Genomic DNA, 16,398 nt, shown 5'->3' on the forward strand with positions numbered 1-16,398 from the left:
ATTCTTAAGGGTGACAGAAAAGTATTTTTCCTTATTATTTGGTAATTTCCAAATAGATGTTCTTCTTGTAGCTGACTAAATGTACTATACATGGGAAGCATTGTGGTCCTCAATGGAAGAACTAATCAGCAGCCAGACTATTACTCAGAAAGGTTTTCTTGGGACCACAGATGTCACCTCCTAGGTAGCTCTAAGGTCATTTTCATTTCAAATTAGGAACGAAAATAAGTTGAGTCTTTAAGGACAGAATATTTTTGCACCTAATTATGTTAAGCAAGTTCAAGGACACCATAATTGGATTTCAGTCATTTTTGGTTAATAATTCTCATACAGTACAGCCATCTATCTTTAAACATTACTTTTATGTAAAAAAAAATTGTTGGTGTGCCAGTATTTATGACTGTTATTCTCTACATGAGGAGAGTCAAGTCTTATTCAAATTTACCTTTAAAGAAGTCCTGAGTCTCAATTCATAATTTAACATAAATTATATTGTTTTTATAGCTAATGGAATCTTTTTGCCACCCTCCCCCATTTGCCACATTTTAAACTTAGACTTAAAGGGGTACTCAGGTGGTCAACGTGTTTTTCCGTTTTTGATTTACCCTATTTTTTTTGTTTCATTTCTATTCTTGTTGTCTAGCCTACTATATTTCCATTCTTTGTTTTCTTTTTATCCACCACTTTGTTTTTCTAGCTTTGCTTCTATTTCCTGTTTCTTGCTGTGCTGAAAACTACAAATCCCAGCATGCCACATGCCTTGCTAGTTTGGGGTGGCTCCTTTTTTTGTTTGTTTGTTTGTTCCGTCCTTTACCCATCCTACTATTTTCCTTGGTCAGCCCCCTTATGCACAGAACACTAATATAATCAGCCTTGGTTGGGATACACTGTCATACACACACAAAAGTGACTACAACTCCCAGCATGTGTCATTCAGGAGTCTTCAGTCTGTGGCATAACACCAGAATACTGCCTCGGTAGTCTCCTGGGGGTTGTAGTTCACCACACCTCTGTAGGGCATACACCAGTGTTTCCCAACCAGGGTGCCTCCAGGTGTTGCAAAACTACAACTCCCAGCATGCCCTAACAGCCTTTGGGCATGCTAGGAGTTGTAGTTTTGCATGAGCTGGAGGCACACTGGTTGGGAAACACTGGTGTAACATGATGTATATGGTGAATAGGCTAGAACAGTGTTTCCCAACCAGTGTACCTCCAGCTGTTGCAAATCTACAACTCCCAGCATGCCCAAAGTCTGTCAGGGCATGCTGGGAGTTGTAGTTTTGCAAGAGCTGGAGGCACATTGGTTTATAAACGCTAGCATACACACACACACACACACACAACAGGGACTACAACTCCCAGCATGTGTCATTCAGGAGTCCCCCCCCTCCCCCTTCACATATAGGGGGAGATTTATCAAAACCTGTGCAGAGGAAAACTTGCCCAGTTGCCCATAGCAACCAATCAGCTTGCTGCTTTCATTTTTATGAAGGCCTGTGAAAAATGAAAGCAGCGATCTAATTGGTTGCTATGGGCAACTAGGCAAGTTTTCCTCTGCACAGGTTTTGATAAATCTCCCCCATAGAGATCATTCCCAGTATGAGATTTCTTCCCCTGCAGTCCATACATCCCCAGCCCATGCACCTTCTCATCCTCCCCTTCAGATAACACCTTCTCCTGTGCAGACCTGCGTCCTTAGAATACAGAGCAGGGGGGAGGGGAGGTTAGGAGCTTTGTACTCAGCTGGATGAGATGAGGGGGCGTGGCTTATTCCTCTCATGCAGACAGAGGGGGGGGAAGCTGTGACATCTTGTCCACAACAGACTCAGAACTGTGGACAACAGTAAAAGAAAACCTTCTGAACTACAGAACTTCCTGCCCAACAAACAGGTAAGAAAAACACATACATGCTGCCAAAACATATAACACATGTATATTGCAAAAAAAACTAAACTTACAAAGAACATGCCATATAGTCAAAAAAATTAACCAACGGAGTACCTCTTTAAAGATAATTAGAGTAAATTCTTTTGTCAGTTGTTTTTGTTAGTAGAATCAATAGTAAAAAATGATACACTGAAGAAAACAGTGCTCCTACTCTGCACGTAGTATGCTGTGTGCAAAGATTTAGCAAGAGTGCACAGAACTTTATTGACTTCATAGGTCATTTCGTTCATTTAACAAATAAATCCATCACTCTTTTTAAAGAGGTATATGAGTACCTCAAAACGCGTCTAGCCTCTATCACCTGTACCCCAGTATTGGCAAACCCTGACGATCTTTACCATCATTCACTGGATCGCAAAAAATTCACCAGAGCACGCTTCCGTGGTTGTTCGCATCCCGCCTGCCAGCGGACGTCTCCCTGGTGAAAACCTTTTTCCGGCAACCAAGCTCCAGGACATTGCTTGTAAGAGGCACAGTGTGCCAAATCCCCAAATCCACTCAACATTTTCCCTGTGCCGCCACAGTAGAGTGGTTCACATTTGAGGGGCCTCCAGCGCTGCAGAACGCAGCCTCATGCACCCACAGGATTACAATTAAGAGACTATCTATATCCCACTCACCAATCTCTATCCCTGTGCCCCCAGGATAGAGTGGGACACACACAAAGAAACCCCAGTGCCGCAGAGCGCATTGATTTTAACCTCTTATTAACACGTTGCCGTATGCAGTATCCTGGCCAGATACGTTGCTACTCAGACTATTTGTAATCAACCATACAAGGCCCGATCTCCGTGCATACATCTATAAGCGCTACAGACTATTTGCCACACTGGGATACCAGCACTTTTTACCCTGAATATTATATTATATTTTATTTTATTTCATTGTTTGAATATTTTATACATTCACTACCTTGCTTATCGTGGTGAGTCCGATGTAAGGGCCCCACAAAGGACACCGCAAGCACTATCATTGTAATAATAAATTGTTTTAAATTAATTCACTGGATCTACATCATTTTTTACATATATTTTATATACACCCATTTTTGATGATAATCAAGCCCAGACTTGAGGAAAGTGGACCCCCACTTCATACATTGTTCGCAGGTTGTATGGGATACACAACCTTTTTCACATTAGTACTCGTCTGGCAGTAATACTATTGTCCCTATTGTCGGGTTGCAGCTACCTATACACGTTTTTAGTTTCAAAAAATATACCACATTTTCAAACATGCTGAGACAATGTTATAAATCTGGCACATGCGTAGACTGTCTAGTCTAAGTTAAAACTGTCTAACTAGACATTTTTTATTTATCTTACCCACTGTATGTGAAACATACCATTTGTGTTGAGGGAGATCATCGATATTGTCTGCACCAAAAAACTGTTTTACATAACTTTCACCGCATTTGTGATGGGTTTTAGACATTTTAGCAACTTGTTCGACAAAAGGACATGGCTTAATGGGAATTGGACATGGCTTGGGGATAAAGGGGTGTGACTTACATGGGCAAATAATGCACCACTTATGGTGGCACCAGATTTTCATCCAGCATGAGTCACTTAAAAAAAAAATGATATGTTGTCTAGTCCAGGCATAGGCAAACTTCAGCTTTGCAGATTGTCTGGACAACATCTCCCATGATGCTTTGGGAGACGTAATCGAAAAAACATCTGCAGTGCTTAAGGTTGCCTATGGTCTGGTCTAGTCTAAGTTTATACTATTTAAGAATTTTGTTTTTATTAGCTCCCTCATTGTCTTATTTTTCAAGACAAAATTAATTGTTAGCACCTGCTACATTGAGACTGCTTAAAGGGGTTATCCAGGAAAAAACTACATATATATATATATATATATATATATATATATATATATATATATATATATATAATCAACTGGCTCCAGAAAGTTAAACAGATTTGTAAATTACTTCTATTAAAAATATCTTAATCCTTTCAGTACTTAGGAGCTGCTGAAGTTGAGTTGTTCTTTTCTGTCTAAGTGCTCTCTGATGACACCTGTCTCAGGAACTGTCCAGAGTAGAAGCAAATCCCCATAGCAAACCTATTCTGCTCTGCGCAGTTCCCAAAACAAACAGAGATGTCAACAGAGAGCACTTTTGTCAGACAGAAAAGAACAACTCAACTTCAGCATCTGATCATTATTAGAAGGATTAAGATTTTTTTTAATAGAAGTCATTTACAAATCTATTTAACTTTCTGGAGCTAGTTGATATGTAAAAAAAAACTTTTTTTTTCCTGGAATACCCCTTTAAGAGAACCTCAATCATCAGTCATTATATATATATATATATATATATATATATATATATATATATATATATATATATATATTGACATCTGATCACATGAAGCAACTTAAGTAAAGCAAAATACTGAAGATTTCAATAGAGCTGCTTATTCTTTATGCATTATTCTGCATATTAAGGTCACATTTAGAGAACATTTGGTTATTGCTACTACAACAAAACTTGTGAAATGCCTTTTTTATTAGTCTGCCACGCTTTTTATTATTCTGCTACGGTAAGATACCATCTAATTTAGACCTCTAAAAAACTCTGTTGTGAAGCAGGAATTACATGAAGGCTAGTCATTTCCTGATATGACCATTTAACTCCAGCCTGGCTGCATGGTAATGAATATAGATGAGAGGTAGGCAATGTGTGTTGTCTTAATTTAGCACCTGACAACATTTAAATAGCATTTAGAGCACACATTACATGCAAGGGTTAGTATCACCCCGGTGGTAAGGGCTCCGCTAGAAAAAGACATGGGAAATGAATACATGCAATATATAATGTGTATCACATGGCTGATTTTTAATATGAAACTTTAATGGGATTTTCTCCTTAGAGAAATTACTCCTGAATTACTGTATTCACAATACATAGGCAGACTTATTTATACCGCATTCAGAAAATGTATGTTATTTTGGGCACTGATTGTAAATAAATACAGTGGTCCCTCAAGTTACGATGGTAATCCGTTCCAAAAGGACCATTGTTTGTTGAAACCATCGTGCGTTGAGGGATCCGTGCAATGTAAAGTATAGGACAGTGGTCTACAACCTGCGGACCTCCAGATGTTGCAAAACTACAACACCCAGCATGCTCGGACAGCCGTTGGCTGTCCGGGCATGCTGGGTGTTGTAGTTTTGCAACATCTGGAGGTCCGCAGGTTGTAGACCACTGGTATAGGAAGTTGTACTCACCTGTCCCCGCCACTCCGGACCGTCACCGCTCGTCACCGCTGCCCGGGATGTCGCCGTCCATCGCTGTCGCCGCGTCCCCGAGGTGTCCCCGACGCTCCGTTAAGGCCTCTGCTTCCCCGGCATCTGCGCTCTCCGTTGCTGCTCTCCGTCGCCGCCATCATGTCGCTACACACGCCGCTCCTATTGGATGTCGGGACCGCATGCGCGGCGACGTGATGACGTCGATGGAGAGCGCCGACGATGAAGGGTATCCCGAAGAGGACGCGCCGGAGCCCCGAGGACAGGTAGGTGATCATCAGTGGACCACACGGGGCACCGTAAACAGCTATCCGGCGGCGGCTGAAGCAGTCTGCGCTGCCGGATAGCCGTTTATGCAATGCCCCTACATACGTAGGTCGAGGGGTCACTGTAGATGGTCACCCAGGGACACAAGTCAAGTGTAACATATTCTCTACCAGGTGGAACCTCTGCCATTTCTATACTGTTTATGGACCATAAGTACCAATCTGTTACCAGTGTCTATGTAAATAATCCCCATTCATTATTATATCATTATTGAGATTAACCTAATGTGCTAAATCAACTGAATGAACCATTTATTTCTCAGTATTGGATATATAAGTTTCAAGAAATAATACATTTATGATATCGGGTAGATTTTTAAAGGCCATTTGTATGGACTCTATGTCACTTAAATGTCTAATGAGTCCATATGGTGCCATACACTGTAAACGCTAACATGACGGCTCTACACTGGATTTCCTCCAACACTTTGAAAAGTTATACTGAAAGGATATGGAACTTAGATTGTGAGCCCCAATGGGGAGAGTGAGTGATTGATGCCAACCTCTGTAAAGCATTATGGAATATGTTGGTGATAGATAAATAAATAAATAATTTAATAAGTAAACTAATAAAAATAATATTCTGCACATGGTGGTATAGTATGAGTAGAGATGAGCAAAGTTACAGTGATTCGATTTGTCACGAACCTCGCGGCTCGGTGGAGAGTCCCCTAGGACTGCATCCACAGTTTCCAGCCCACCGGAGCACCTGAAAGCTGAACTAATTTATGCAGTCAGCAACCGCAAAGCCGAGAAGTTAGTGATGAATCGAATCACTGTAACTTTGCTCATCTCTAAGTATGAGCTATTGGCACTATATTATGTATCCACTCCACACAAATCCATATTAAGTCAATGTGCATTAGGTGTAAGATATATTCATGCTTTGACCCACCTTAAAGGGGTACGCCAATGGAATACACTTTTTTTCAATCAACTGACTCCAGAATGGTTAACAGATTTGTAAATTACTTCTATTAAAAAACCTTAATCCTTCCAGTACTTATGAGCTGCTGTATGCTCCACAGGAAGTTGAGTTGTTATTTTCTGTCTGACCACAGTGCTCTTTGCTGACACATCTGCCCATGTCAGGAACTATCCAGAGTAGGAGCAAATTCCCATAGCAAACCTCTCCTGCTCTGGACAGTTCCTGACATGGACAGTGGTGGCAACAGAGAGCACTGTGGTCAGACAGAAAAGAACTCAACTTTCTCTGTAGTATGCAACAGCTGACATTTTTTTTTCCCACTGGAGTACCCGTTTAAAAGAATTAAAGGGAACCAGTCATGTTAAAAATGCGGTCCAGTCTGCAGACAGTAGTAGGAGAGTTGAGCAGGATGAAAAATATTTTGTGAGAAAAGTTCAAGAATAACTTGTTATTTATTTATTTATTAAAACTTCTGTTTATTCTGGGCTAAGTAGTCAAGGGGGTGGTCCTACTCAGTGATTGCCAGCTTTAAATGTGCACATATATATACACAGTTGTCTGTTACTGAGCAAGACTACCCACCTAACTACTTAGCTCAGAATTAGTAAAGATTTCTATTAATTTATGATATTTCTAGCTGTCATCCATGTAACTCCCTGATATGTGTATTGCATGGACAACTATTGAAGATTAAAAACTTTTTTTCATTATTGGTGAGTGCCCCTATTACATCTTCATATCATTACACTTCTAATAACATCATCCTCGTTTCAGTCATTAGTTTATGAGATTGGCCCATTCAGTAAACCCATCTTTTCATTGTAGGCTTCCCTTGAAGATAAGCCAAGATTGTAGAGGGTTTGGCTTCTGGGAGGATATTTAATAAGTTGCTATAGTCACGATGACCTATCTGGAATTAATACAGAATTAGTATGTGTTTTTATCCATGATGTGTTTGAAAATAACAAAAGAATAACTGGTCAAACTACATTTTTAGAATATCAAAATAGACAAGTATCGGTCAAATAAATACTGTATAACTGAAGGGGTTGGAGACGATAGGTGACTTGAATCTTCTGTAATGTCAAAGCTGAATTCAGATCAGTCAATGATTCTGTAATGCTGATCATGAAGACGAGGACGTCCGGAAACCTTTCCATGAGTGTCTTGTTAAATGATTTAAAAAGTTTAGTCGTGTTGGCTGCCAATTCTGGGTGATCTGTTTTTCTTTCCAATGTGTTATGTCTGGTGGCTATGTGAAGCACAACTTCAGGAAGATGACTATAGTTATTGCTATAGGAATGAAGAGAGTTTATGTTTCCTTGAAGTGGGTTTTAACCCCTTAAGGATGCAGGGTTTTTCCGTTTTTGCAGCACCAATTCTACAGGGTGAGCCTTTTATATGGATACACCTTAATAAAATGGGAATGGTTGTTGATATTAAATTCCTGTTCGTGGCACATTAGTGTATGTGAGGGGGGAAACTTTCAAGATGGGTGGTGACCATGGTTGCCCTTTTGAAGTCAGCCATTTTGAATCCAACTTTTGTTTTTTCAATAGGAAGAGGGTCATGTGACACATCAAACTTATTGGGAATTTCACAAGAAACACAAGGATGTGCTTGGTTTTAACATAACTTTATTCTTTCATGAGTTATTTACAAGTTTCTGACCACTTATAAAATGTGTTCAATGTGCTGCCCATTGTGTTGGATTGTCAATGCAACCCTCTTCTCCCACTCTTCACACACTGATAGCAACACCGCAGGAGAAATGCTAGCACAGGCTTCCAGTATCCGTAGTTTCTGCACATCTCATATCTTCACAGCATAGACAATTGCCTTCAGATGACTCCAAAGATAAAAGTCTAAGGGGGTCAGATCGGGAGATCTTGGGGGCCATTCAACTGGCCCACGACGACCACTTTCCAGGAAACTGTTCATCTAGGAATGCTCGGACCTGACACCCATAATGTGGTGGTGCACCATCTTGCTGGAAAACTCAGGGAACGTGCCAGGTTCAGTGCATAACGAGGGAAACACATCATCATGTAGCAATTTCGCATATCCAGTGGCCTTGAGGTTTCCATTGATGAAGAATGGCCCCACCATCTTTGTACCCCATATACCACACAATACCATCAATTTTTTTCCAACAGTCTTGGAGGGATCTTTCCAATGTGGGTTAATGTCAGACCAATAGCGGTGGTTTTGTTTGTTAACTTCACCATTCACATAAAAGTTTGCCTCATCACTGAATAAAATCTTCTGCATAAACTGAGGGTCCTGTTCCAATTTTTGTTTTGCCCATTCTGCAGCTCCTGAAACTACAGATACTGGAAGCCTGTGCTAGCATTTCTCCTGCGGTATTGCTATCAGTGTGTGAAGAGTGGGAGAAGAGGATTGCATTGACAATCCAACACAATGGGCAGCACATTGAACACATTTTATAAGTGGTCAGAAACTTGAAAATAACTCATGAAAGAATAAAGTTACGTTAAAACCAAGCAAATCATTGTTTTTTATTTTTTTGTGAAATTCCCAATAAGTTTGATGTGTCGCATGACCCTCTTCCTATTGAAAAAACAAAAGTTGGATTCAAAATGGCCGACTTCAAAATGGCGCCATGGTCACCACCCATCTTGAAAAGTTTCCCCCCTCACATATACTAATGTGCCACAAGCAGAAAGTTAATATCACCAACCATTCCCATTTTATTAAGGTGTATTCATATAAATGGCCCACCCTGTACTTTGCAGTGACATTAGTCATTTTAGTAAAATATCAACAGCGAACCGGAAAAAAAAAAAAAATTGTGCGACAAAATTGAAGAAAAAATGCCATTTTGTAACTTTTGAGGGCTTCCGTTTCTACGTAGTGCATTTTTCGGTAAAAATGACATCTTATCTTTATTGTGTAGGTCCATCTGGTTAAAATGATACCCAACTTATATAGATTTGATTTTGTATTACTTCTAAAAAAAAATCATAACTACATGCAGGAAAATTTATACATTTAAAATTGTCATATTCTGACCCCTATAACTTTTTTATTTTTCCGTGTACTGTCCCGTTTGAGGGCGAATTTTTTTCCGTCGTGATCTGAAGTTTTTATCGGTACCATTTTTATATTGATATGACTTTTTGACTGCTTTTTATTAATTTTTTCATGACATAAAAAGTGACCAAAAATGCGCTATTTTGGACTTTGGAATTTTTTTGCACGTACACCATTGACCGTGCGGTTTAATTAACAATATATTTTTATAGATCAGACATTTCCACACACGGCGATACCACATATGTTTTTTTTTTAAATGGGAAAAAGGGGGTGATTCTTACTTTTATTAGGGAAGGGGTTAAATGGTCGTTATTAACTTTTTTCACACCTTTTTTTTTTTTGCAGTGTTGGGCGCGAATATCGCAAATTTGTGAATTTGCAAATATTGCGAATATATTCGCTATATTAGAAATTATGAATATTAACTTTGTTCCGCACATGCTTATATTCGCATATTCGCATACGCACATATTTGCATATGTGAATATTCACATATTCCTTCTTTTCCCTTGTGGGCCAATTAGAATGATGCAGAGGTTATCAACAACATCCCTAGCAACCTATAGTAAAGTTTCCCACCCCCTCCTAGTTTTCTTCATCAAATACGCGAATATGCGGATATAATGAATACGCGAAATTCACAAATATAGGACGAATATTTGTCAGTATATTCGCAAAATATTGTGAATTCGAATATGGCCTATGCCGCTTATCACTAGTTATAGCCCCCATTAGAGCCTATTACACTGCACATACCAATCTCATACACAGATCATTGCCGGGCATTGACACGGCAAAGATCAGTTGTATGTGCAGCCGATTGCTCAAGCTTGGATTTCAGGCTTGGAGCAATCAATCGCCAATCGGACACGACAGAGGCAGGTAAGGGGTCCTCCGCTCACGTTCTAGCTGATTGTGACATCGCGATTTCACCACTATGGTCCCGATCAGCCCGACTAAGCTGCCGGGAAGCTTTCACTTTCATTTTAGACGCGGTGATCAACTTTGAACACCGCATCTAAAGGGTTAATAGCGCATGGCGCAACGATCAGTGCCGCATGCTATTAACCCAGGGTATGGCTGTCATTAGCCACCGGGACCACCCGGAATGACACGGGGTCAAGACGTGACCCCACATTATGTACCAGGATTGGGTGCAGGGTGTACAGGTACGCCCTGCATCCTTAAGAGGTTAATTAAACTTTAATTGACATGTTTGTACATTTCAGCTGACATTAGTATTTACAGTTTGTATGGCATCTCAAACAGGTCCTTTAACCTCTTAAGGACCCATGACGTATGCATACGTCATCACACCCTGGGTCTTAAGGACCCATGACGTATGCATACGTCATGTCTTTTCCTGGTCTCCGCCGCTCACCCGGCAGAGATCGGAAGCGGATCCCTGCTGAAATCCAGGGCAAACGCCGAGGGGGGCCATGTAGGGATCCAGGGCAAACGCCGAGGGGGGCCATGTAGGCCCCCCATGTCGGCGATCGCCGCAAATCGCAAGGGAAATCGCCCTTGCGATCTGCGGCGATACCGGGCTGATCGGGTCTCTGGGACCCGACCGCCCGGTAATTTCGCATGATCCCGGTTGTCACAGACAGCCAGGACCATGCTAAAGCATAGGAGCGAGGTGGCAAGCCCCGATACTTACCTCGTCCCTGAAGACCCGGATCCCGGCGAGGAAGATGGCGGCAGCGGCGACAGGTGAGTAGATCTTCAGCCGCGGTCGGGCCCTTTACAGCAATGCACGTCGCCGTAAAGCGACATGCATTGCTGTATTGGGACCCTGTATACTACAACTTCCAGCATGCCCAGACAGCCCTTGACATCTGGGCATGCTGGGAGTTGCAGTTTTGCAACATCTGGAGGTCCACAGTTTTGGGACCACTGTGCCCTTCCAGATGTTGCAAAACTACACATCCTCAGCATGCCCTTACTGTCCAGACATGCTGGGAGTTGTAGTTCTGTAACATCTGGCCCTTCAGATGTTGCAGAACTACAACTCCCAGCATGTCTAGACATTTTTGGCATACTGGGAGTTGTAGTTTTGCAACATCTGGAAGGGCACAGATTGGGAACCACTGTATTAGTGGTCTGCAAACTGTAGTCCTCCAGATGTTGCAAACTACAACTCCAAGCATGCTGGGAGTTGTAGTTCGGCAACATCTGGCTCTAAAGATGTTGCCGAACTACTACTCCCAGCATGCCTGAGAATGTTTGGAAGTTGTGGTTTTGCAACAACAGGAGGCACACTGGTTGGGAAACATGGTTTGTTTCCTAACTCAGTGTTTCCCAACCCGTGTGCCTCCAGCTGTTGCAAAACTATAACTACCAGCATGCACTGATAGACTGTGCATGCTGGGAGTTGTAGTTTTTCAACAGCTCGAGGTCCCCCCCTTGTGAATGTACAGGGTACATTCACATGGGCAGGGGGCTTACAGTGAGTATCAGGCTGCAAGTTTGCGATGCAGCAAATTTTGCGTGGCAGCTCAAACTCGCAGCGGGAAAATCGCTGTAACCCCCCGCCCATGTGACTGTACCCTAAAAACACTACACTACACTAACACAAAATAAAATAAAAAGTAAAAAACACTACATATACACATACCCCTACACAGCCCCCCTCCCCAATAAAAATGAAAAACATCTGGTACGCCACTGTTTTCAAAATGGAGCCTCCAGCTGTTGCAAAACAACAACTCCCAGTATTGCCGGACAGCCGTCGACTGTCCAAGCATGCTGGGAGTTTAGCAACAGCTGGAGGCACCCTGTTTGGGAATCACTGGCGTAGAATACCCCTATGTCCACCCCTATGCAAATCCCTAATTCAGGCCTCAAATGCACATGGCGCTCTCACTTCGGAGCCCTGTCGTATTTCAAGGCAACAGTTTAGGGTCACATATGGGGTATCGCCGTACTCGGGAGAAATTGCCTTACAAATTTTGGGGGGCTTTTTCTCCTTTCACCCCTTATGAAAAGGTGAAGTTGGGGTCTACATCAGCATGTTAGTGTAAAAAAATACATTTTTTACACTAACATGCTGGTGTTGCCCTATACTTTTCATTTTGACAAGAGGTAAAAGGGAAAAAAGCCCCCCAAAATCTGTAATGCAATTTCTCCCGACTACGGAGATACCCCATATGTGGGTGCAAAGTGCTCTGGTGGCGCACAACAAGGCCCAGAAGGGAGAGTGCACCATGTACATTTGAGGTGATTTGCACAGGGGTGGCTGATTGTTACAGCGGTTTTGACAAACACAAAAAAAAAAAACCCACATGTGACCCCATTTCGGAAACTACACCCCTCACGGAATGTAATGAGGGGTGCAGTGAGAATTTACACCCCACTGGTGTCTGACAGATCTTTGGAACAGTGGGCTGCGCAAATTAAAAATTTTGTACAGCCCACTGTTCCAAAGATCTGACAGACACCAGTGGGGGGTAAATGCTCACTGTACCCCTTGTTACGTTCCTCAAGGGGTCTAGTTTCCAAAATGGTACGCCATGTGGGGTTATTTTGCTGTTCTGGCACCATAGGGGCTTCCTAAATGCGACACGCCCCCCGAGCAAAATTTGCTCTCAAAAAGCCAAATATGACTCCTTCTCTTCTGAGCATTGTAGTTCGCCCGTAGTGTGCTTCAGGTCAACTTATGGGGTACCTCCATACTCTGAAGAGATGGGGTTACAAATTTTGGGGGGTATTTTCTGCTATTAACCCTTGCAAAAATGTGAAATTTTTGGGGGAAACACACATTTTAGTGACATTTTTTTTTTTTACGTATGCAAAAGTCGTGAAACCCCTGTGGGGTATTAAGGCTCATTTTATTCCTTGTTACGTTCCTCAAGAGGTCTAGTTTCCAAAATGGTATGGCATGTGGGTATTTTTTGCTGTCCTGGCACCATAGGGGCTTCCTAAATGCGACATGCCCTGAGCAAAATTTGCTCTCAAAAAGCCAAATATGACTCCTTCTCTTCTGAGCATTGTAGTTCGCCCATAGTGCACTTCAGGTCAACTTATGGGGTACCTCCATACTCAGAAGAGATGGGGTTACAAATTTTGGGGAGTATTTTCTGCTATTAACCCTTGCAAAAATGTGAAATTTGGGGGGAAACACACATTTTATTGAAATTTTTTTACATATGCAAAAGTCGTGAAACACCTGTGGGGTATTAAGGCTCACTTTATTCCTTGTTACATTCCTCAAGGGGTATAGTTTCCAAAATGGTATGCCATGTGGTTTTTTTTCCTGTTCTGGCACCATAGGGGCTTCCTAAATGCAACATGCCCCCCAAAAACCATTTCAGAAAAACGTACGCGCCAAAATCCCCTTGTCGCTCCTTCCCTTCTGAGCCCTCTACTGCGCCCGCCGAACACTTTACATAGACATATGAGGTATGTCCTTACTCGAGAGAAATTGGGCTACAAATATAAGTATACATTTTCTCCTTTTACCCCTTATAAAAATTCAAAAATTGGGTCTACAAGAACATGCGAGTGTAAAAAATGAAGATTGTGAATTTTCTCCTTCACTTTGCTGCTATTCCTGTGAAACACTTAAAGGGTTAAAATGCTGACTGAATGTCATTTTGAATACTTTGGGGGGTGCAGTTTTTATAATGGGGTCATTTGTGGGGTATTTCTAAGATGAAGACCCTTCAAATCCACTTCAAACCTGAACTGGTCCCGGAAAAATTGTGATTTTGGAAATTTTGTGAAAAATTGGAAAATTGCTGCTGAACTTTGAAGCCCTCTGGTGTCTTCCAAAAGTAAAAACTCGTCAATTTTATGATGCAAATATAAAGTTGACATATTGTATATGTGAATAAAATAAAATAATATTTGGAATATCCATTTTCATTACAAGCAGAGAGCTTCAAAGTTAGAAAAATGCTAAATTTTCAAATTTTTCATCAAATTTTGGGATTTTTCACCAAGAAAGGATGCAAGTTACAAAAAATTTTTACCACTAAGTTAAAGTAGAATATGTCACGAAAAAACAATCTCGGAATCAGAATGATAACTAAAAGCATTCCAGAGTTATTAAAGTTTAAAGTGGTCAGATGTGCAAAAAATGGCCGGGTCCTAAGGTGTAAAATGGCTGGGTCCTTAAGCGGTTAATAATATTTTTGGGTCTCATCCTCAAAGAGACTTAAAGGAATGCTACACCGCTAGACATCTTATCTCCTATCTAAATGATAGGGGATAAAATGTCTGATCGCTGGGGTCCCACCAATGGACCGATCTCTGCGCAACACCCGGTGTCACCTGGTGTTCTGAACGAACAATGGGTTCCGGCCGCAGTGGTACTGACATTCGTTCACAACTCCGGGTACTGTGCACAGATTGTGGGGGGTTTCCAGTGGTGGGACATCAGACATCTTATCCCCTATCCTTTGAATAGGGGATAAGATGTCTAGAGGCAGAGTGCCCCTTTAAAGGTTACCCTCCCATTGAGCTATTTTTTTGTTTTTACTGTGGAGTATCTGTTTGCCATATCATTTTATATATGAAAGATAGGAGACATTAAGCATGGTGTGAAATATAGGACTTGACTTTTCACTTAGACTTGAGTCATAGACGTTCAAAATTATTAGATGTAATGAGTCTCATTAGATTTCTGTATTTTCCTTATTTTTACAGTTTCCAGGAAAGGAAAATGATATGCCAATGAGAAAATATGTTATCAGAATTAGGATTAAATCAACTGAATAATCAGCATCTGTCAATCATTAAATAGGAGCTGCCAAAATGTGAGGTTTTCACCTAACAATCTGCTGTCTATGCAGATGCGGAAGATGCCACCAGAGCGAGCCTGGCGCTGAGATGTTTATGAGCAATGGCAAATTAACATTTAAACTCACTATGGAGCTGATGCAAATGTGCTGCCTGCCTTATATAACGTGTGGTGCCTGCACTTTCTGTTGAGTTGTCAAAAATCAAGTACAGGGTATACTGTGTATTCAGGCCTTGGTACAAGACTAGTAATGAAAAACAGAAGATCCAGCTCGGCAAATAGTTGCTTCAAGTCTTTAAACTTTATTCCCAACACAAAGACATATACAGGAACACAGGTAGGGCAGAAGTGACATGTTTCAGGTGCAACGCACCTGAAACGTGTCATTTCTGTCCTACCTGTGTTCTTGTATATGTCTTTGAGTTGGGAATAAAGTCCAAAGATTTGAAGCAACTATTTGCCAAGCCGGATATTTACTTTTTCATGTTTATCAGTGCTGTCCTGCATCTTTCTAAGCTGTGATTCTCCCTCGGTGAGTAAGCTGGAGCGCTGTCTCCATGTGGGACTAGTAATGCCACCATGTCACATAATATGCCATAATTAAGTTTCATGGCAAGTCATCTATTTCTTGCTCAACCTCAAATATTTAAAGAATAATCTACTTCCCCATTGCTCATCCATTCAATCTACTGAATCCTCACTTGACCTAAATATTTACATATTTATCAACAAATCATCAATTTTTAATAAAGACCCATACCAATTCCAATCACTCCTTCCATACTATAAAATATGCCACTGCTTTTTCTGTGACACCTTTATACTCTTTGCCATTCTCCAGGTTTAATCCTTAAAAATAAAGGATATAAATGATATTTCAAACAACAAGATACAGACTGCAAAAGAGTCAAGTATTTACAAGCACAGTAGGGAGCAAACAGGCAGCTCCTTTACTATTCCAAATCTTTCCTAGAGGCTCGGATTATTTAGGGTGAGTTTATACAGTTTAGCAGTCAAGGCAAAAAGATGTTTTTGGATTAGAGCATTTTTATGGCTGAAAGTAATTGTTGGCTTTCAATACAACATAAATCTGCTCGATTTTTATTGAGGTTTGTGGATTCCCTCTGCAAAGTCAATTGTTG

The 16,398-nt window shown here is 41.2% G+C and overlaps 1 long non-coding RNA gene across 1 annotated transcript in view; it reads left to right on the forward strand.

Moving 5' to 3' along the window:
- Positions 1–15,493, forward strand: part of LOC130357042 (uncharacterized) — a 55,089-nt gene extending 39,596 nt beyond the window's left edge. The window contains exon 3 of the long non-coding RNA XR_008889079.1: positions 15,163–15,493. This is a non-coding gene — a long non-coding RNA (uncharacterized LOC130357042). The remainder of the gene's footprint in view (positions 1–15,162) is intronic.
- The last annotated feature ends 905 nt before the right edge of the window (positions 15,494–16,398 follow it).

The sequence above is a fragment of the Hyla sarda genome, chromosome 2, assembly GCF_029499605.1.
Source record: "Hyla sarda isolate aHylSar1 chromosome 2, aHylSar1.hap1, whole genome shotgun sequence".
Classification (NCBI taxonomy): domain Eukaryota; kingdom Metazoa; phylum Chordata; class Amphibia; order Anura; family Hylidae; genus Hyla; species Hyla sarda.